Source organism: Danio rerio, chromosome 24 (assembly GCF_052040795.2).
Source record: "Danio rerio strain M-AB ecotype USA chromosome 24, GRCz13ab, whole genome shotgun sequence".
NCBI lineage: Eukaryota > Metazoa > Chordata > Actinopteri > Cypriniformes > Danionidae > Danio > Danio rerio.
In genome coordinates this window covers 36,005,937-36,030,470 of record NC_141044.1, presented here as the reverse complement: position 1 = coordinate 36,030,470, position 24,534 = coordinate 36,005,937, and the positions used below count along the sequence as shown (strand labels likewise).

The 24,534-nt window shown below is 35.7% G+C and overlaps 1 protein-coding gene across 5 annotated transcripts in view; it reads left to right on the top strand.

Annotated features, from left to right (window-relative positions):
* Positions 1 to 515, top strand: part of ralylb (RALY RNA binding protein like b) — a 490,264-nt gene extending 489,749 nt beyond the window's left edge. For all 5 annotated transcript variants that reach the window (XM_087309880.1, XM_087309882.1, XM_087309881.1 and 2 more), the window contains one exon: positions 35 to 515. The gene's annotated coding sequence lies outside the window, so the exon portion shown is untranslated. The remainder of the gene's footprint in view (positions 1 to 34) is intronic.
* The last annotated feature ends 24,019 nt before the right edge of the window (positions 516 to 24,534 follow it).

Below are 24,534 nucleotides of genomic sequence, written 5' to 3'. Positions count from 1 at the left end.
TTTGGCTTCAGCACTGACTAATCATGCAATACAGTTTTTTTTTTTAGAGTTCTGCATCGAGAGAGATATCAACTCTGCGCTGTACAGAAGACTCCCGAATCTCAGTCAAGAAAGACCGACGTCTCTTCTTACAGAGGCTCCAAGGCTCTTCATTGGCTGTTTAGACGCAGAGCAAATATTTTGACAAGTTTAGCATCTGCTAGTCACAACTGCTGTTTCTCATTTCTCAGCGTTTGGCGCACCCGCTTTATTTGATTTGCACACATCCTCTAAAAGTCAAAGATCACAATTAATTTTGTTCATCATGCGAACACGACAGCTTGGTTTTTCCGTCAAGGATAATTTCCCTTGAGCAAATATGAGGGGTTTTTGCAGTCTCTGTGTGTGGAAAATGAGCCTAAAATGTCAGAAAAATCTAACTTGATATTTTTGAAAGCTTCTCTATCAACAGATTTGATTTCAGTCATTATTAAGGATTTTAAAAATAATAATTATTAGGTCTGACAAGAAACTGTTTATTAAACTGATTTATTTATATATATATATTTTTTTTTTCACTCTTTCACTTTTACAAATATATATATATATATATATATATATATATATATATATATATATATATATATATATATATATATATATATATATATATATATTTCCAAATTGTTTCTATTTTATTTTTTATTTCTTTGATTTACTGGTTTTATTATGTATCTATTTTTTTTTATTTAACCTTTATTTATTTAGTAATATTATTATTTTTATTATTATATTGCCAAATTGTCCTAATATATTTATAGCTATGGAAATAAATTAAGATGCCAATTCACAATTTTTTTTTTTTATTTAATTTTTTATTTATTAAATTTTCTGGGTTAATGTATCAAAAAAAATTCTATTTAATCTTTTACACTTTTTATTTTAATTAATTATTATTATTATTATTATTATTAGTAGTATATTCCAAAATTGTCTCTATATATTAATAGCTATGGAAAAAAAATTAAGATGCCAATGACAATTCTCAGTTTTTTTATTAATTTTTTATTTCTTTGATTTACTGGATTTATGAGGTATCTGTTTTTTATAATTTAATATTTTACACTTTTAATTTATATATATTTTTTTATTATTATTATTAGAAGTAGTATTATTGTATTCCCAAACTGTTTGTATATTTTTAGCTATAGAAAATATTAAGACAATTATTGAGAAGTCTTGTTTTTTTTTTTTGTTTTGTTTTTTTCTTTCTTTGATTTACTGGGTTTATTAGATATTATCTAATCTATCTTTAATTTATTTTTTACACTTTATTTTATTATTACATTTCCAAATTGGCTATATATATGTATAGCTACTGAAAAATTAAGACATTAATAAAGTGTCTATTTATTATTTTTTGATTTACTGGGGTATCTGTTTTTTTTTTTTTAACAATTTTAATTTATTTAATTATTATTATTATTATTATTATTACATTTATATCTGTGGGGTTAAAATAACACACCACTTGACAATTATCTTTTTTATTATGATTTTTAATATTTACAGAATTTATTAAGATTTGTGTTTTAAGTAAAATGTAAACTTTTTTTCCTCTGGAGTTTGACAAATTTCTAATGTAAATATTGTCATTTAGAGCATTTATTTCTTCAACAAATTAATGTAAATTAATAAAACGTTTAAAAACATGGCAATTTTGTTGTGCTATGCAAACAAATAATAGCTCTAAATGACAGCATTTTCATTTTAAATTTGGAAGAAATGTTATCAGCAGTTCACAGAATAAAACAAACAGAAAATGAGTTTATTCAAACACAAACTCTTATGCACGTCTTGCAAACTTACACTCCCTGACAAAAGTCTTGTTCCCTCTCTAAGTTTTAGGAACAATAAGTAACAATTAGTTGATCATTTGGTATCAGAAGTGGCTTATATAAAAGGCAAAGGCCTCTAGATTATGCTTATTTACCAAAATGAAATATGATCATGCCTTAATTTGTAATTATTTAATTAGGACAGTAAGGTCTGACTTTGCTTAGACTAACGTCTTGTCTCTTAACAGAAATAATGTCCAGTATAGAATATAAAGTCATGCTGTAGTGAAACAGAATTAATATTGTGTATGACTCCCATGAGCTTGGTGACCATACATCTCTACGATGACTCAAATAACTTATTAATAAAGTCATCTGGAATGGCAAAGAAAGTGTTCTTGCAGGACTCCCAGAGTTCATCAAGATTCTTTGAATTCATCTTCAATGCCTCCTCCTTCATCTTACCCCAGGGGTGCTCAATAATGTTCATATCTGGTGACTGGGCTGGCCAATCCTGGTGACCTTCGTTGCTTTCAGGAACTTTGATGTGGAGGCTGAAGTATGAGATGGAGCGCTATCCTGCTGAAGAATTTGCCCTCTCCTGTGGTTTATAATGTAATGGGCAGCACATATGTCTTGATATTGTCTTGATGTTGCCATCCACTCTGCAGATCTCTCACACGCCCACATACTGAACGTAACCCCAAACCATGATTTTTCCTTCACCAAACTTGACTGATATCTTTATTATTATTATTTGTTATTTTTTGTTGCTCTTACAACTGGGATCGACAACAAGACTTTTGTCAGGTGGTGTATATTTTTTTATGTTTTTTGTGTAATATTTGATTGCGTGATACTCCTTGAATCAGGATCCAATTATTTTGCTAACCAGACTGAATCAAGTAAATAACTGGTTTTAGCTCATACTGCCACATTAAACTAATTCAACCCATCAAAGTATTGTTAGACCACCGTAACTCTTAAAAATAATAATGTTTTAATGTGTCAGAATTTGTAATGATACTGTAAAGATGATATTGTACGCACATTGTCACTGTATTTCGTTTCCATTCTGCATAGCCGTGTGTAATTCAGTGCAGTCACACTGTTTGCGTTCCCGATGATGTCATTCAGATGGAGTGTGTCATAATGAACTCTATTTTTGTATGGCAGATTTACAGGAAAAGCTTCAGGATATTGATATTTGTTCTGCTGACATTTTCATTCTGCTACTGTACATAATTTGTTTGTTTAAATAAGAATGTGGACATGTATGTGTATAGCTTAAAATAAGAAAAAAAAAAAGATTGATAAAAAAACTGATTTACACCATATTGAGGATACAAATGTGATTATTTTAAAATCTGCATAATGGGGTTTTTTTTTGGGGGGGGGGGGTGCAGGGAGATAAACTATAGATGTCATAAAAGCTTGGGAGATGAGCAATTTCAGAATTCACATTGTATAGAAATGTAAACTATTTGTAAAGATATTTTTTAAGATTGGCATGTTCATTATTTTAATGTATTTTTATTTGTTGTCTGGCTTTATGCTTTGTGGTATATGGGAAAGACTGCCTCCATAATCACTATATAAAATCTGCAAAAAATAAAAATGCTTTTTCTCTAGATTTATTGTGGCGCAGAAATTGGAAGAGCCTTTCAGTGGTTTGAATAATAGAATAAAATTTATTGGTGGTCAAAAGACTATTTATACAAAAATTAGGTTGTGATAATGAGAGAAAACTAAGGCGTGACAACTAGAAAAAGTTATGCAAACTAGTAAACTAAGGTGTTACAACTTGAAAAAATTATGCAAACTAAGGCGTTAGAACTAGAAAAAGTTATGCTAACTAAATAAGACCTTACAGCTAAAAATTTATGCTAACTAAAAAACGAAAGTGATACAACTACAAAAAGTTATGCTAACTAAAAAACTAAGGCATTACTACTAGAAAAAGTTATGCTAACTTAAAAATGAAAGCTTTACAACGACAAATAGTAATGCTAACTAAAAAACTAAGGTGTTACTACTAAAAATATTTATGCAAACTAAAAAAATAAAGCGTTACAATTACAAAAAGTTATGCAAACTAAACAAGTAAGGAGTTACAACTAGAAAAAGTTATGCTAACTAAAAAACAAAACAAAAAAAAAACTCTTTCGGATGAGACGTTAAACCGAGTTCCCGACTCTCTGTGGTTGTCAAAAGTCCCAGGATGTCTTTCGAAAAAGAGGCCAAATCTGCCCAATGGCCTCTGTCCATCATGGCCTCCTAACCCTCCCCATATCATGATTGGAATATCATCACTCTGTCTCCTCTCCACCAATCAGCTGGTGTGCGGTCTGGCGCAAAATGGCTGCCGTCGCGTCATCCAGGTGGATGCTGCACACTGGTGGTGGATGAGGAGATTGTGTAAAGCGCTTTGAGTGCCCAGAAAAGCGCTATATAAATGTAAGGAATTATTATTATTATTATTATTAAAAAACTAAAGTGTTACAACTAAAAAAAATTATGCGAACTAAACAACTAAGGCATTACAACTAAAAAAAAGTTACACAAACTAAAAAATGTAAGCGTTACAACTAAAAAAAGTTATCCGAACTAAACAACTAAGGTGTTACAACAAAAAAAAGGTGTGTGAACTAAAAAACAAAGGCGATACAACTACAAAAAGTTATGCGAACTAAACAACTAAGTTGTGGTAACTTGAAATATTAAGTTAACTAAAGACATGTAGGCATAATAACTAGAAAAAAAATAACTATGCGAACTAAAAACTAAGTTCTAATAACTTGAAAAAATAAAGTAATGTGAACTACTAAAATTAAGTTGTGATAAGAAAAAATATGCGAACTAAAAAACTAAGGCATAAGTATAAAGGTTGTGCAAACTAAAAACTTGTGTTGTTGTAACAAGGAATAATAAGTTATACAAACTTAATTTTGAATTTTAGAATTTATTGAGTTCAGCAAGTTGCAAGCAAAACCTTACCAATTGAAACTCAAAGAAAGACTACATATTTCTTTAAAACCAGGACAATTTCCATTATAACTATTTAATTATAATTATAACATCACTATTAAATTATGTGATGGTTTCTACTGTCATTTTCAGAAGAGAGAATGTCTATAAAACATCATTAAGGAGCAGGTTACACTTCTGAGTATAGAATTAAGCCCATAGAAAATATTAAAATGCAGCAGAAGGCAGTGTGTGATGCGTGTGTGTGTGTGTTTGGCGCAGGACGGATCGCAGCACCTGTCCTGCTTTTGGACGCACCTGAGTGCAGCTGGAGCAGATGGCGTATCAAATACACTCAATTTATCAACATCAAAAGCAAATGTCTGGGTTAATTAGGGCCACTGGCCACTTCACATGGCATCAGTTCATTGTATTAACTTCTTCCCGATCCCATTTCGGCGTTATGTGCGAGACAATTACCACTAGAATGAAAGAAGCTGTTTAGAAGGCACTAATTTGATTGATTAATTAGATTATTATAAATGGAGGAAATGGCTGAACCATTATGTCGCATAAACTAACTTGGCTGACATCCATATTTGCATTTTCCAGTCTAACCATTTATGCACTGCCGAATTATAAACAAAATCACATCACAAGACATTCGTTGTTTACAAAATGCTTCGGAAAATCCAATTATTGTGATTTCTTTTTCTACACGGATGCATTATGAATGAGGGAAAAACATTTGCATTTGGATGGATTCCAGCTGCATTACCATTCCCGAATAAGACTGGAAACAATTATCCAGGTTTCACATTTCATATCGGCTTAAACTGATAGGAATTCGCCTTTTATTTATTTATTTTCATTACTCAGGCTTAGCCTAATTTATTTTACTGTGTGTGTGTGTGTGTGTGTGTGTGTGTGTGTGTGTGTGTGTGTGTGTGTGTGTGTGTGTGTGTGTGTGTGTGTGTGTGTGTGTGTGTGTGTGTGTGTGTGTGTGTGTGTGTGTGTGTGTGTGTGTGTGTGTTGCTATATCCTCACAAGAAAGGAAAGAAGGAATCCAATATCCAATTTCATATCCAAAAGTGAAAGTGGTTTTGCGGCATTTCTAAATACTCATCTCTCAGCTCACTGCACAAATCTTCATTAACATTTATATTATATTAGCTCAGGGCTGGGTGTGCACTTCTTTCCACGGGCCTTATTTGAAGAAATATTCAAATGAAGTTGGTTGTTATGACAATAATCTGTGCAAAGTTTTCTAATGACTTGCACTCCGCAAAAGAAATGTGAGACAGAAGAGTTTTGATGGGTCAGCAGCCTGATCTCACCAGAAAACGTAAGTATTTTAAGTTTTGTAATACATACTTTTGTAAAAGTGTTTATAGTTTTCCCAGTTTAGTGGCTAATTCAAACGAATTCATTCGTACGAACTTGTACGATTTTAAACAGGAGGCGTGGCATTTAACCCCACCCCTAAACCCAACCGTCATTGGATGATGAGCAAATCGTACTAAATTGTATGAATTAGATCGTAGGAATTCATACGAACTAGCACGAATTAGCCACTAAATCAAAACGTTACGAATTGCGATGAGATTGTGTTGAATTATTGTAGCTAAACGTACCGTACTATTAAGTCAAACGAACTCTAAGGGCTTTCACATCTATATATATATATATATATATATATATATATATATATATATATATATATATATATATATATATATATACACACACACACACACACACATATATAAACTAAACTCAGCCTGTCTTGAGCTAACTTACTTGAACTGTCTCCATTACGGCTCTTATCAAATGTCCAATCGACATCATTCTGATGGTCCCTAAAACCCATCTCATCCTCTCTTTCATCTGCAGGAAGAGCCAGTTCTGTCCGTTTCTTCTTTCACTTACATTAGAACATGGTGGTGCTCGCTAATACACTGTTCCTTGTATTCATATCTGTTCAAAAGAAGTATTGCCATTAAAACTAGATTTTATCCATAATGCAAATGCCATTACCATACAACAAATCAACATATTACTAACAGCATTCATGTTTTTATTTTTACAACCTAAAAGTTTACAGCTGACCTTGCTAGCTAGCTAACCCATTGTAATATTGCAGGTTCCACTATTGCACCGTGTTGCCATACACACATGCATTTGATCGAATTACAAAAAACATTGAGTTGTGAATATGTAATCATAACTTACTGGAGGTGATGTTTCAGATGTTACTGTGGATCTGACATAGTTTGATCCTTTGTTTTTATTCACTTTTACATTTGCATTCAGCAACTGCTCTCAATAAATGCCAGTCTGTCAGAAATCGCGCTACAGAAAAACATTGCACATCATGTGACTTAACCTAAGCACACCATTGGCTACACTAAGGTCTTCTCTTACCAACAACAACAAAAAAAAAAAAATAGATTGTTGTTCCTAAAGAAACAGTGGCAAAGAAATGAACATAAATATTATGTTGCCATATGGTTACACCATGCAGTAGAGGGTTAAACATGCCAAATTTGTAGCAGCAGTTTACCGGAAGCGTTTGACAAAGGTTACTGAAAAATTAAAAAGTCCTTCTGCATATACCCTATTTAGAAGTACATCAACACACTAAAATAAAAATCTCAGCAACTTTCGGTTCATGCAGACTTTATTCACTAATAATAAGCAGCAAATTAGCAGTTTATTGAAGCAAAAGTGATGGTTATTCATTTGCTAATATTGGGAATTGTACCTTAAACTAAACTGTGACCAAAAAATATTTCATTCTAAGCACAAAACAGCGCTGGAGTCAAAATCTCCCTCAGACAGAAAATGGGAATTTGCTCAGTGAGTCTGAATAGGACTTTTAAGTGGAGAAAATCCAAACATAAGCGTTTTCTCTACAGCTGTCAAGCACTCTTCTTCTGATCTCGCTGATGCCTCTTTGCTGAGCGTTTCAGAGAGCTTTACAATCTTTCCGAGCATAAAACTGCAGTCTAACACACTCGAGCACGCACACACTCTCAACAGAACTAATGTGCCAGCCGATGCCACCTTTAGACTGTTTTTCGCCTCTGTCTCGCATTCATTTGTCACATCCCCGACAGATGATATCATTTCTCCTTCCTGTTGCCTGTTTATATCTGTATTTTTTTTTTTTTGTCAGCTCAAGTAAATGGATCCTTACAAGCAACCGAAGGGAGCTGTCAGCAATTTGGCTCTGCATTAGTGTTGTGGAGCTCAGCATTATCAGGGTCTCTCTGGTAATTTCAGCATTACTGATACTGTCTGATAGAAAGCACTTACTATTCCACACACACCTCTCCTGTTGCCGTCTGCAAAAACCTCCTGGAGTTTCTCAAAACAGGTCAGATCAGCTGCAAACAGTGAGGTCGAGCTGGTATCGATGGCTTTCTCTCTTAGAAACCTGAGCTGGATAAAGAGTCAATCAATGTTAATTCCTGAGCAGAGCTACTCATGTGTCCTGCATTAGCAATGAGATGTTAACTTCGGTATTTCTGAGTAAATGTTTCTGATGGAGAGGCTAGTATTTATCTTGAATCAGTTGTAATGCAACTGCTTATTGGCTAAGATGCTTGTAAGATATAGCTGCAACTCAGGGGAGTCTTTTGCGGCATCAAGTTCTCTCTGGGACTGTAGTACGTCTACTTAAACATCAAACTGACATCAAGCATGAGCTAAATAGGCTGTGACGTTCACACAATGCTTTTGGTATTGTGTAGTTTTACATGTACTTGCAAAGTTTCTTATAGTCAGTGAAACGTCTGTTGAAGGAGCAGTATCAGCAGATATTAAGCAGACAGTCTACTAATACTCAAACGGACCATCAAAATTGTAATGTGAAGTTGGACGCTGACAAGGAAGTGCAGATCCAAATGCAGGTTTAGCAACAGTCAACACAAACAGAAGTATACAGGCAAATCCAGAGTCTTAGTCATACAACAGACAGATGGTTAAAAGGCAGGCAGCAGACAGGGTAAAACAAACAAAACAAAGCAGGGTTCAAACAAGGAAGGCATGGCAAGGAAAACGAGTTGTAATGTTAACAAACAGTATAACAAGACTTAGCAACAATGTGTCTGTGTGTGTGTGCTATCTTTATAGTCCTTGTAATCAGTCTATGAGCAGGTGTGTGTGTGTGTATGTAGTGCATGACTGAATCTTGTAGTCTGTAAAAAATGGCGGCTTTGTAGTTCTATGTGATCTGTGCGTTTACCAGAGATCTGCACGGGGTAGATCGCTGGTGACTGTGACAAAAATAAATTGTCACTGAATATTTAATTGGTGGGCACGTTTTGTAGCTGTGAAAAAGTGACGAATCTGCAAAACTGCAAACGTGAATAGTTTATAATTGGAAAGGGTCACCAGTAAACACGGTCACCACACTCTAAAAAATCTATTTTTTTATTTTTTTTTTCTGGCAGCTGGGGTGCCGGAAAAAAGCAAAATGACAGCAGTTAAATTACAGACATTTACCGTAAAATAACAGAAAGTAAAATACAAACATGTACTGTAAAATAACAGACGGTAAATTAGATAATTACTGTAACATAACAGATGGTAAATTACAAACACTTACCATAAATAACAGATAGTACATTAAAGACATTTAGCATAAAATAACATCCATTAAATTACAGAAATTTACCATGAAATAACAGCCGTTAAATTACAAAAATTTAGTTAAAATAACAGACGGTAAATTGCAGACATTTACCGTAAAATAACAGCTGTTAAATTAATGACCTTTACTATATAAAAACGACCGTAAAATTACAGAAATTTACTGCAAAATAACAGCTGTTAAACAACAGAAATTTGCTGTAAAATAACAGCCGTTTAATGACATTTACTCTGTAAAAATAAGCCTTTAAATTACAAAAATGTACTGTAAAATAACAGAGGGTAAATTACAAACATTTACCGTAAAATAACAGACTGTAAATTGCAGTCATGTACTGTAAAATAACAGACGGTAAATTACAGACATTTACAGTAAAATAACAGCCATTAAACTACAAACATTTACCATAAAATAACAGCTGTTAAATGACAGAAATTTAACGTAAAATAACAGATGGTAAATTACAGACATGTACCATAAAAAAACAGAAGGTAAATTACATATGTTTACCGTAAAATAACAGCCGTTAAATTACAGACGGTAAATTACATACGTAATACGTAATACGTAAGCCATTAAATAACAGACATTTATTGTAAAATAACAAACTGTAAATTACAGAAATTTAGCAAAAATTTAAAATGAAGTTAATTTAATTTATTTAAGTAAATTAAAATTTATTTTACGGTAAATGTCTGTTATTTAACGGCTGTTATTTTTTTCCAGTACCCCAGCTGCCAAAAAAAAATTAAGTAAAACATTTTTTTACAGTGCAGTTAAGCCATAACATGGGTGTGTACAAGTTTGTATTATCCACGGCAGCCAGTTTACAGTAAAAACACACAAATTACAACACAAGACTTTCCAAAACCACTGTCCACAGAGCCAGTCACTTAAGCGGTCAATTAGAGATTGTGTGCGGCACTGTGTAGACAGTGTGTGTTTATGTTTGTGTGTATGTGTGTGTGCGTACTTCAAGCTTTTAAAGGTCTGAGTGGAGCTGGTTTCACACACCAATGACTCAGCGCTCACAGCAGACATTCATAATTATAGACAATCTAGTGATTAACCTTCCGTCCTCACATCGCGTCTCGTTATGCCCTGAATGCCACCAAGATGAAAAAAGGTCTTCTGTTGTTCACATCTAGACTCGAATTGATTGAGCGGCTCCAGAGCTCATAAAGAAAGGCATCATTAATCTACTGTATATGGCTGACCTTCAGACAGTGAGGACTACATGTTCTCCTGCAGTTTCTGATGTTGAAGTCTAATGTATTTATTGCACACAAGCATCGTTGTGGGCTTCTAAAGAACTCTGTGTAATGTTGAATGCGGCTGATCTTAGAACTGATTGCGCTATGAATTGCTGTATGTTAAACTTTCAGAAGCTCCCGAATGGCATTGAAAAAAATTATTTTTTTTAAAAAACACAATTTTTTTAAGCAAGTGATAATTGATAGCCAACAGTTTATATAGGCTGAATTTAAGCAATTAAATTAAGTTGAACAGTACTAAATTTTATTTGTTTGTTTAAATTCAGGGCTTAGGGGGGGGTCGTGATTAGGGGGCGCCGCGTCGTCGCGATTTTTAATAATTGAAAATCCGGCAACCGCAATAATCAAACTCTTGGGAACAACTGTGGTCGGAACCAAAGTTCACAGGTCTGTGTTCTCTGGACACCTCTCAAGCGGTGGACTACTTCATTCTGATTGCTTGCCGTCAATGTTGCCAACTAAGCGACTTTGTCACTAGATTTAGTGACTTTTCAGACCCCCCATAGCGACAAATCTAGCGACTTTTTTGTGTGTTATTGGAGATTTTTTTTAGACTGTCATTTGTCCATACTGTACCGTCCCTACTCTTCTCAACGAGCTGCGTGTGATGCCGCCGGCCCCTCCCCCGCCTCACAGCACTGACAGGCGGCCCAGTCAGTCCTCTACAGTAGCCTCTCCCACCTGCAGCCCGAGAGCAGATCACCCCTCTGCGTACCGACAACAAATGATTTAGCACAGGCAGTGTGAAGGTATTTCCCTTGTACAGTCAAACCGATCTACTTCTACTTTATTTTAACAATTTATTTGAACTGTTTATTCTTTTCTTGTTCACAATCACAGATATTTTAGTGACAGTTTCTGAACTTGTCTGAGTTTATTACATATGAGAGATTACTGCACGTTCACTAACGTTACACATCTATTATGATATACTGTATTCAAACAGCAATAAATTTAGTTAAATAAACATGCTTATATAAAGTGTAGTGCAATTATAAATACCCCTTTATTAACCATAGGCTGTTAAACAAACAAATGGTAGAACGTGATGACGTCATTGATATGCAAATTGACGTATGACGTATCCCCCCCCCCCCACTTCATCAGGGGGCCCCGTCAGCGATCCCTGCAGGGGGGCCTCCGCATTTTTCGCTACACCACTGTAACTGGGCGACCATCAACCGTTTTCTCTGAGGAAGATAAACCGACAAACCGTTGCTGCAGCTCTGATGTAAGTTTATGGAGAACAGTAAAAGCACTGCAGTGTTTGGATGCGCTGTGTTTGTCTGATAAAATAGTCTGCGTCATGACTGAAATGTGTATATTCAATACAAAGTGTAAAGCAGATTGGTTAGTTCTTGTATCGCAGTGCGCTCATGGCATTCAAAAAAGATGTTTTCAACTAGGTGTGACTGGAAAATGCTTGCACACCATGTGACCGTCATGCAGGTTGCACTCCTCCATTGGAAATGACAAACTGACACCCTAAGCTTATTGACATTACTTCCAAGGTGCACACACAGCAGACACAGTTGAATAAAACTCAAGCGCTTCATAGCGCAACTACACACTGAACTTTTTTTTTATTGGTATTGACTATGGTATTCGGTCAATAAATATCGATACCAATTTTATCGCACAGTTCTACTTTAAGGTACCATGAGGTACACGTGTACTTATTAAACTACTAATTTGTACATTTAATTTCCAAATGTTGACCTGATCGGTACAAAAAGTGTATAGTTTTTTAAAAGTGTAAAGCGTGAAATAAACATTGATTTGACAGAGCTGTGTTCATGCAGTTTTTGATGCTCCAGTCCAGACAGTCAGAAAATCTGTTTTATATAGTCCACTTCAACAGCTTGACAGAAAATGGACATGTCTGACTAACACTGATGTGGACGGATGTAAGATGGAGGCACATCAATGCTGATTTGACTAGAAATCAGGAGTGCAATCATAAAAGGATCAAGACAGCAACACACACAGACACACACACACATATGTAGGCTATTCTTGTAGGCTTCTGTGGAGGATAATCAGACAGATTTTGTGCCGGCACTTTTCTACAGCATCTACTTCATCCTCAGTCCATTTCCTTTCTCCAGCGCTGATTACGTAAAGTCCGTCTGACTATATAAAGAGCCGGCAGAAGTGTTTCTGAAGCCGTCTGGATGAATGGCCTGAAGACAGACAGAGGAGAGTCTGATCCGGTATATCAGCTCTGGAACAGGACTGACAATCAGATTCTCCCCCTGCCCTTTCTCTGCATTGGCCTTCAGTCTGCTTCTCATCTGCTCACTTTCACGTGGTTCAACTCTTTTTATATATTTATAATTTTATAAGGATTATTTTTCAGGATTTAGTTTCATCTCACACAGGCCAACCAGTCTTTTCACTCCAGAAGAAGTTTATTAAATGTAGTATTTATCGATCAATCTGCACTATTTTTAGCTTGTGGCGACCATAGACTGTAAAAGATGTGGATGTAGTATCCGTGATGTCACCCATAGATTTCTGAAGAGCACAAAAGAAGCTACAAGTAGGTGTGGCCAACCGCGCGTCATCTAACTGACTGAGGAATACCAAACAAGGGGAAAGAGGCGGAGCTTGAGCGAAGCTACAGACACCTGCTAGCATTTTGCTAAGACAGGTTTTTCTTTGAGAGAAACGCTTAATACTTCATAACCTGCGACTCGTTTGTGTTCTGACCACATGTGCTTGGTTATATGCTATATCAATAAAGTGTTAAGACTTTTACAAACACTGTTGAAATACATTAAGCCACTAAACACTGTTCTTATGACGTTTTTCAACAGGAGGAAAACGCAAATTACTTCCAAACACTTCAGATGTAATCTGTGTTAGAAAATACTAGGCTAATTATGAAATTAAGGCATACCACTGTATGACAACGTTTCAGATGACTGTTCTAGAGCCTACAGCTAATCAATCTGTCAGATTCTGGAGTGCATTACAGCTCGAAAGAAAATTATGAATGGTAAATGATCTTAAATGAAACAAATACATAATTTCATTCGCCTGGGATATGGAGGCCACTTGAATGGTTTATGAGCACAATAAAGTGCACACAGCTTGCCAGATCATCCCCTAATTGTAAGAAATAATTCCAAAAGGCAACTGACTGTGTAAAGCCACGTAAAACAATACACAAATACAACGAATATGCTGTTTTCAGCGGCTAATCAGCCGGAATCAGCTGAGGTGAAGTGACAGCGACCTGTGAGACCTAGCTGTAACTCAAGCGGCCACGCCCTTAACAATGAAGACTTATTAAAACCTAATATAAGGGAAACGGATGAGTTATAAAAAAATTCACCCCTCTCACAGTTTTCATAAAGGGTAATATTACCTATATGAACCAAAATCGTTCCTTTTACCAGGCTGTAATTTACACCTGTAAACTCCTTTTTTTCTGCTGTAAAGTCGGCCATTTTAACAGAGGGCTCAATAGAAATTTACTTTATTATGGAGCCAGGACAAGCTGAATTTTTCATGAATTGCTGTTTCAGTTACTTCCAGACGTTTATAATTATGTACACACCCACTGTACATATACATTTGTATTTATGTTTACCAATCTGCATACTTCTGATTATTAATAGCAACCTGTACACATATTCCTCCTTAGTAAATCTCTGTCCATAGCTAATACAACCTGTATATAATGTTTATAGTACATCCATCTGTAAATATCACTATAGTTTTTCTTTTACAGCACTTTAGAACTATTTTATACCTCTATCCTGCATGTGCTGCTATTGCCCTGCTGGTTAGACCTAAACTGAATTTCGATGCCAATAAAGTTGAATCTAATCTAATCTAATTTGATTCACGAGGGAGTTGCTTGGTGGCAACGTTTTTTTTTAATGTTCTATAAATCTTCTTAAAATAAATAAATTCTAAGTAATAAAAAATGGGCAGCTTTTCCAGTTAAAGGGGACCTATTAGGACCCTTTTTTACAGGATGTAAAATAAGTCTTTGATGTCTCTATAGAGTGTATATGGAAAGTTCAAAATACCACACAAATAATGTTTTCTAACTCTTTGATTTTTGAAAGGGCCCCATTTATCCTTTGATTCATTTTGTTGACTGTCTCTTTAAATTCAAATGAGATTGTGCTTTTTTTTTTAAAACAGGGCGGAGCTACAAATGCCTGTGTGTCAGCATAGTACCATGTTGCATCCTAATTTACATACTTATACTACGCCTAAAAAGTATGTACTTTTTCTGTGAAGGAAAAACATATACTTTTGAGTGTGTAATAAAGGAGAATGCAAGCTTCAGGTCATACTTTCTCATTAACGCCCTATTCACACGGGGCTTCAGCGTCAACGCTTGACAGAGGGCGTGTCTGAAGTTGGGGCTGAAACGATCGTCATAGAAGCGTCAGCCAATGAAATTCAGTTAGCAAATAGGCCACTGTCTGAGCTGGTGTATTTGCATACAGCGATCTGATTGGCTGACGCTTCCGTCGGCGCTTGAAAAGTTGAGCTGGTCCCAACTTCTGCAGCGAGGAACGCTTCTGAAGCGGCGCCGACGGATCCACAATGCAGTTTGGCAACGCCTGACGTCACCCATTCAAAGTGAATGGGAAGCGTTGACGCTGACGCCCCGTGTGAATAGGGCGTAACAGATCATTACGTTGTGTAGTTATGAGCCCTGTCAATCATCTCAACACATCATCCACATTTCTGTCATTTTTAATTTCCTTCCTTATTGGAGAAGCAGCAGAATGATCTCACATAGGCGTTCTGGTCTAAAAAGGGGGTGTGTTGAGGCGCGTTGCTATTTTGAGCAACTGTTCAATAAACCAGATCAAATCAGGTCTATAGTCCAGAGCAGAGTGCGTTGGTTGTGCGCCTCGCTTACACACTGCTTAATACACACAGTATGTACAGCAATACAAAACGTATTATTTTCTAGCCTACATAAAAATAAAAACCAAACTTTCACGCCTTCTTCACCTCGGGGGGGCTTTTTCAGTATGTTTATGACAATTTTCTTTTGTATAATGCTATTATTATTAGCAGTATTATTTATTATATGCATATGTAAATTTGTTTTATTAAAAACAAGCTTAGATTTGTCCACCTGTCAGGTTTTGGACCATATGGGGCACAGCATGTGCATTAGGATATAACTTAACTTTTGACCACACTTCGTTATTATTGTTCATTTATTCGTTTGCAGGAAATTAGAACTGAATTTAGCAATAGTTTTGAAACAAATCTTTGCACTTAACAAACAAAAGTAATTATGTAGGCTAATAGATGTCTGTGCATACAACTTGTTTCCCTATCCACGAAAGTGAACGTAAATAATGAGGAGGCTCATCTCTCATTCTCGTGTTGCAGATGCTCTGTTTAACTGTGTTCTTGCTGGTGAAGCTATCAGTTTTTCCACTTACAAAGTCTGTCATGTAAATAGCAAATGCATCATGGCGTGACGCAACTGACTCTTAAAGGGAATGGGAGATGAGAATCTGATTGGTTTATTCTCAAAACACACCTATAACTCATTAAGAGAATAAGCTCAACCCTGTTAGACCATGCGCCACAGCGCAAAGTGGCTTTTCCGTCCTTATATTAGCAAAAGTGGACTCTGACACACCCTTAATGCTTTTGCACCCTGCGCTTTGCACATGGATCATCAAAATAGAGCCTTAAATGTTTAAAACCACAAGGAAGAATAATTGGTGAGGTAATTTTAATACTTCACCTTTAATGTGTCCATATTATTCATTCATTTATACATTTTCCTTCGGTTTAGTCCCTTATCCTCAGAGATGGAAAAATTACACACATCCTTTACTCAAGTAGAAGTACAGATGTTTAAAATCACTTGGGTAAAAGTTAAAGTGCTGACTACACTTTTGTACTCAAGGAAAAAGTAAAGATGTAAAGCCTTAAAAATGTACTCAAGGAAAAAGTATCCATTACTACATCCTGTTTTAGTTTCATGCTGGTAACTAGACTTCACATCATATCGATACTTTTACAAAATAACATGCAGGACATTTCTGATTTTGATGTAAAAATTGTTGCTAATTTCCTACAGGACATTAGCCAAGCAACATCACACTCTGCAATATTGCAAAATCTGTGCATCAACAAACTCACAGCGTTCAGCATGTAGTTTTGCTGCTATTAGATCAAGACTAAACACTGCCATTAATGTCCGTTCATAAACTCTGAAATAACAAACGTCTTAAATTAACACTTAATTTTGTCCTAAACATTTGTTTTTCTTCTGCTATAGTAAATACTTCATATATTTTTGCTATTTAGGCCGTTAGGCTAAAGCTGCTTTACTATTTTTAAAACTAAAATCAAAAAAGTTTTCACCGTTTCTTTTTTTTTTTGTTTAGGGTATTGGGAATATTTTCTTTCATGGATATAGGCATTAATGCTGTAAAAACATTTATTCTATGCAACAAAACAACATCCTTTTTGCATTCACTTTTTTTATTTTTCCAGGTGATGAATTCCTGATGCTTTCATTATAACTTTGTTCATAAATCACCCAATGTGAATCATTTTGATGATTAAATATTGGTTAAACTAATTTAAATGAAGACAACATTAAAACTATAAATTCTGTTTTAGGAAATAGGAACTCATTGAAAATAAAAGAAATAAATCTCAATGCATACAGCATTCATAAAGGATTAGTGTATAGTACACAATAGTCGGAAGTAGACAAATTACAGAAATTTGAACAGGATTGTGTCTAATTTACCTGTGATCTGACTCAATCGCAGCTTATTACCCAGTAGGCAGCTTCAGTCATGTTTACATCGCCGACTCCCTCTGTCTCTTGCTCTTTAGTCATCCTTGCTGTTCTTGTGGCAAGCTTCACGAACTAGCCTGCGTACATGTACTGAATCAAAAAGACGTTCAATTTGTGTAATGAGAAAAAAATAGATCTCGACAACAAATGTATGAAAACGAAAGTAACTTGCCTTGTTTAAAAATGTAAGCAGTAGAAAGTGCAGATATTTGAGTAAAAATGTAAGAAGTGTAAAGCTGTCAGAAAAAAAAATAGCGGAGCAAAGTACTGATGCTAGAAAAATCTACTTAAGTATAGTCAAGGGTCGCCACAGCAGAATGAACCACCAACTTATCCAGCATATGTTTTACACAGTGGATGCCCTTCCACCTGTAACCCATCAATGGGAAACACCCATACACACACACACTCATACACTATGGTCAATTTAGTCTACCAATTCACCTATAGCGCATGTTTTTGGACTGTGAGGGAAACCGAAGCACCCTGAGGAAACCCAAGCCAACACGGTGAGAACATGCAAACTCCACACAGAAATGCCAACTGGCCCAACCGGGACTCAAACCAGCGACCTTCTTGCTGTGAGGCGACATTGTGCTGCCAATTTGTCCATATTAAGGTGTTCAAATCTCCTCAAACCCATCAATAATCTGCCACCATACAACACGCTTCATCTTCCCTGTCTGAAACTCATAAATCTGAAATCCCGCCACACAATAATCACGGCGCGCTGCTGACCCGTGACCTCTTCAAGTCAATGGCCTTCAGAAAAAGCTCCTTCTGTTCAATCAAACTCCAGGAACATCAGTCTCTATAGAGAGAAATTCAGACCACAGAACCTCACAGCCTTTCCCACTTCAACAGTCTTGAAGGAAATCAATATGCAATTTTCTCCCTGAATCTGCACCGGATCCTGAAGAAAAAAAAAAAATCCATTTTCCGTTGCTTCCACCTGAGCTTCCGAACAGCTGGTCAACACACAGACGTTAAACTGCTCAGCCTGAGGAGGCTTAATGAGTTTGAGGCACATTAATACATCTAAATGGACAGAGATTTAGCTGGTTACTACTGTCATTTTAACACAAACGAAAGAGATGTTCACTTTTAAAGAAACACTCCACTTTTGTTTTGGAAATAGGCTCATTTTACAAGTCATCTAGATAATTTTTTAATCCACTCAGCGGATTGCTTTGTCTGGTGTCAGGTGCTTTCACACCTTCCTTATTTAGTTCGATTGAATCGCACTAGAGTTCGTTTTCCCTCTTGGTGCGGTTCGTTTGGGCAGGTGTGAATGCAGCAATCATACTCGAGTCCGCACCAAAAGCGGACCAAAAAAGCGTACCAAGACCTGCTTGAAGAATTGCTCTCGGAACGCTTTCAAACGAACCCTGGAGTGGTTTGTTTGTGGTGAGAATATGATCCATACTAACAGGGGTGCTGCTGGCCGCCACGGGCTCTCTGACAAGAGCGGGGTCTTTGCCTTGAAATATCACGCCTTATCCTGAAGTGACGTGCGATGCACTAAAACATTGTTTTCCAGCCGCGCTTTATTCTGGAAATGTATATTTTGTCTAAAGCAGGGATACAATCAGGCAGCGCAGTCGTCCCTCCATAGTCAAAAGCAACATTTTGTATCTGCCAGTTTGTTTACTTGCGGGAGTTCACTGGCATTTTCCCGCATGTGAATTCTGACCAATCAATAAGCAACAACATCTAGCCATTGAGTGATGTGGATTTTGTCACATGACTGCATTTTGGTTCTTTTCAACTGGTTCAGACCAAAGCCAGCAGTGTGGTGTGAAGACGACCCAAAGTCGGCAAAAAATGCAACAATGTATCATTTATTGCCCCTGGTCCCGACCAAATGAAGTGGACTGCAGATCATATTCACATATATATATATATATATATATATATATATATATATATATATATATATATATATATATATATATATATATATATATATATATATATATATATATATATGTATGTATGTGTATGTATGTATGTGTGTGTGTGTGTGTGTGTGTGTGTGTGTGTGTGTGTGTATATATGTGTATATGTATGTATGTATATATATTTTTATATATATATATATATGTGTGTGTGTGTGTGTGTGTATATATATATATGGAGGTAGTGCTGTCGCCTCACAGCAAGAAGATCGGTGGGTCGCTGGTTCGAGCCTCGGCTCAGCTGGTGTTTCTGTGTGGAGTTTGCATGTTCTCCCTGCATTCGCGTGGGTTTCCTCCGGGTGCTCCGATTTCCCCCACAGTCCAAAGACTGGTGAATTGTGTAGGCTAAATTGTCCGTAGTGTATGAATGTGTGTGTGTGTGTGTGTTTGTGAATGTGTGTGTTGATGTTTCCCAGAGATGGGTTGCGGCTGGAAGGGCATCCGATGCGTAAAAACTTGCTGGATAAGTTGGTGGTTCATTCTGCTAGACGACCCCTGATTAATAAAGGGACTAAGCGGACAAGAAAATGAATGAATGAATATTTATATTTACAGTTTGTTGTATACTTGATAATACAATATTATGTTTGTTGTTTAATAATATTCAGCTAAAAAGAATGGATTAAATGAAAGATGTTGGAATATGAGTTGTTGGAAAGTATGTTTAAGGTGTAATTTATAAGTTCTTTGTTAAAGCTTGTAATACAGCAACACCAATTTAATTAATTAATTAATTAATTTCATTTTAAACAACACAATTTTTTATTATTGGGAAAATTCTTTCTAAGTTAGATCCACTGTGGGATGTTGTTCCCAAATGGCAACATATCATAAAGTACATAAAAATATATATTTTTTTTACAGCACAAGTTAAGCCATTCTAAAAAAAAATAAAAAGTCAAAGATTTTTTTTTATAGATTTATCATAATGTTTGCTGTAGACCAGGGGTCACCAAACTGCCGGTGTCCTGCAGATTTTTGTTCCCACCCTAATCAAACACACCTGAACAAGCTAATCAAGGTCTTACTTGGTATACTTGAAACACTCAGGCAGGTGTGTTGAGGCAAGTTGGAACTAAACCCTGCAGGGACACCGGCCCTCCAGGACCGAGATTGGTGACCCCTGCTCTAGAGGGTTAAGGTCTGTTTTCTTTAAAAAACAATGATTTTCAATGCCTGATTGATGTCCGATATGAAGTGGGTCTAAGATTGTACAAAAAGCACTGCATTAAATTCCATTTTCCTATGCCATGTCTTTAAAATATGAACATTTATTTTACTCCAGTATTTTCAATGGAGTTTCTGCCCTTGCCTGCTGATCCTGACGTGCGTGTGCGTTTAAACAGCTTTTTATCCTGGGGACTTTGATTGAAGATTACCAAAACATATTTTTCAGCAGATTAGATTAGCAGAAATTCAAAGTTCACCTTTTAGAATAACAATGTGCGATAACAAAATTAACAATGGCTGCATCTGAAATCGCCTACTACTCAGTAAGTACTGCATTTAAGTTAAAACGTAGTACTCGACTGTGAGAAAACTATGCTTTAGGGCAGGGATTCTCAACCGGTGGGCAGCTATGTGCGTTCGACCTTCCGTAAAAAAGGCCTATGCTGATTCTGAACTGTACATCCAATGCACGCTAGACTATCCCATGATGTACCACGAGACTTCATGAATGGGAGTGACAAGCGATGCAACTGACGCGGGTAGGTCACATGATCATGAAAAATGATGGATGTAGTACGTCCGAGTTCCATTTATACTTATATTTTATCTCATACTGTGTAGAATGTACTTTTCTAATGGTCGAGTAACGGTCAGTTGAAAAGTTTGGCCAGAGGAGAAATGGTGATGCCCAACCAAGCCTGGTTTCTCTAAAGATTTATTTCCCTCACTTTCGTCAATTGGTAAAGTTTGTTCCTAGGCACTGACGTTACTGTCTTGCTTAGTTTGAGACTTGTGAAGCTGCGCATCGATGGATTTGCTCCTCAGTGTTTGGACTTCCAGCAGTGAAAATGAACCCACACTGAACTGAACTTTAACTCTGAAAACTGGACTGACACCGTTTCAGTTTCCTAGAACTTTTATGTTAAGCTGTTTTGACACAATCTAAATAGTAAAAGTGTTATAGATTTAAAGATAAAGAAATAAATAAAAAGTAGTACATTTAAATGCAGTACCTATTGTGCAGTAGGCGATTTCGGACACAACCTCTGAATTCAGACGTACTACTCGGCCTGCATACTGATTGTAGCAAACTATATAGTATGGACGTATGCGATTTGGGACGCAGCCATTGTATTTTTTTTAATTTTTTTTTTAAAAATTAGAATATGCAAAAAGGTACATAAATAGGGATCATACAAACACAAAAAAAACATAAAAAAAAAACATAACAAAACAACAATAAAAAACAAAACAAAAACAATATAGTCAGGCACTGTTAGGTGTGTGTCTGTGTGTGTGTGTCCATGTAAAGGTAACTTGGTGGAAAGATCAGATTACATACATTAGGAACAATATCAGCGAATAAATGAAGCAAGTGTCACAGATACAAGTAAAACAGATAATAGGTATAAAAAAGAAACCAGTCAGAGTTAAGGAGTAACAACAATGCTTAGTAATGTATAATAGTAATAATGACAGTAAAAAGAAAGATAGGACAACAGTAATAATAAATGACAATGATAATAAATCACAAGTGCTACACCAACTACTACTACAGAAAGTTACTAATATTACAACTACTATTGCTGCTACTACAGTCACAACCACAACTATTACTACTATAATGTCTACTAATACTGACACTACTCCAACAATGACTACCACTACTGATACTACTACAGCGTCTGCTAGAACTAATACAACAACGTCTACTACTACTACCGCAATCACTGCTACAACAACATCTACATCAACGACAACTACTACTGGTACTACTTCACCAACGATTATTACTGCTACAACGACACTTTTACTATTTCTGCTACCACTATACCAACGACATCAACTACTACAGGAACTAATACTTCAATAAATCACAATTTATAGACGCAGCCATTGTAAATTTAGATTCACACAAAGCTTAAAGCTCCGCCCCTAAATATTCTGTTTTAGATTGAAGTACTTCAACATATCAAAATAAAGGTATCATGCATTCCGGTTCATGCATACTTTGAGGTATTAATAGGGTTTAGGAATTGTACGAATAATGCGGATGATATCATGCATACTATGTAGTTTATAGTAACAATAAACAGCCAAAATCTTAATGATAGGCATGTACGTAGCTACTTAAACTAAAGTGCCACCCTTTTGAAAAAATGACCCAACCAACTTTGCAAGAGAGCATGTAGAAACGAAACGCAGAATTATATATTGATGCCTTTCACTGTCTCATGAAAGATCTCCAAAAAGTCCAGCCAAAAAAAAAGGGGGATCCGTACATTTTTCATAAAATTCTCAACTTTTACAGTGACGTGTGAAAAATTCATTGACAGGTAAATCTGCACAACTCTCCTATTGTTGCATAAAGGCTTTCATTATTCATGGAAATGTGTCAGAGGCCTTTTTGGAGGGGTTGTACAATAACTTATGAGAGAAAACCCTAATGTACTTTTTATTATGATATTAAGCTCATTTGATAGCTTAATAGTGAAGTATTTCGCTCCAGAGGATAATTACGCTTCACAATGGGAGAGCGACTCATTATTCTCATCCTTCATGAAGGATTTTTATATTCGTGCAGGATTCCGGTGAAAAGCTCACTGGCAAATTGGATGAGTCTTAACACCCACAAATGTTCTGCTTAAAACCAGATGCTGTCAGGAGTGCACTTACACACCAGTAAACACTTATATAAGAGGAGAGAGGCTGCTGAAAATGCAAGTGTAAGGCTATTTGAATCAGGTGTGTTTCTCTTTAGCACTGTATGCTTCATAATGTATCTACACACAAATGCCTGTTTATTGTGAAATAATAATACACTCGCCCTCACTTAATTCTGTGATACAAGCATCCGATTTGTGATGGGCTGTAAATGTGGTGCTATTGTGATAAAAGTGTGGCCTCTAGTGGTGCTGAGCTGCCATCACACCATCTTTAAACGGTAAAAATGTAATGAGAAGATGGTGTTGGATGATGGATCAGTCTCCACTAGATAAATAAGATCCAGGCACGGTTGCAGATCTTGTTTGGAAATGACAGTTTCTTCAGGTATTTAGACAACAAGACAGCAGTTTCCAGTAGCCAAACCTATTAACCAGTATTCAACTAAATGAACGGTCTACTATCAATTTAACAGTCGACTAAAAGAAGCTAAAGTAGAGCAGAAGAAGGAGATGAAGTGATTATAATAAAGATAAATATTGAATAAGCTTAGTTGCATGTGTTTCGGTGCGCTCTCATACTTCATGTGGACAGCACAAACACTCATTCATTGCTTTTAGACCCTTTATTTATTAGGGGTCGCCGCAGCGAAATGAACCTGCTAACTTATCCAGCATGTTTTACACAGCGGATGCCCTTCACAATTTTTTTAATAAACAATTCATAATATGATCAATTCTGAAATCAATTACCATAATGTTTGCTTAGGAAATGTTGATGCTTATTTAGAATTCATTAACAGAAAGGTAAAGAAAAAAAAAATATATATATATATATATATATTTTTTTTTTTTGTTTTGTTTTTTGTTTTTTTTTTTTAACACAGTACAACTGTACATACTGTCACTTGATTAAGTGCATCATTGGTAAATAAACATATGTAATTGTTTCAAAATAAAAAATTTAATTCCCCCAATCACACTAGATACATATTGATCAAACAAGAACATCAAACTCAATTAGGTGATTTTATATTTAGAGAAAGCATAATAAATGCAAGAGTCAGTTTTTTTTAATCAGATTTCAAATTGCTTTCATGAAAATAAACTGTCTAAATATAAGTGAAATCTGGTTCCATCATCATTCAATGAAACACTTATTACGAGGTAGCATTGTTCTTAGAGATTAACAGATTAATTTTTAATAGATACTT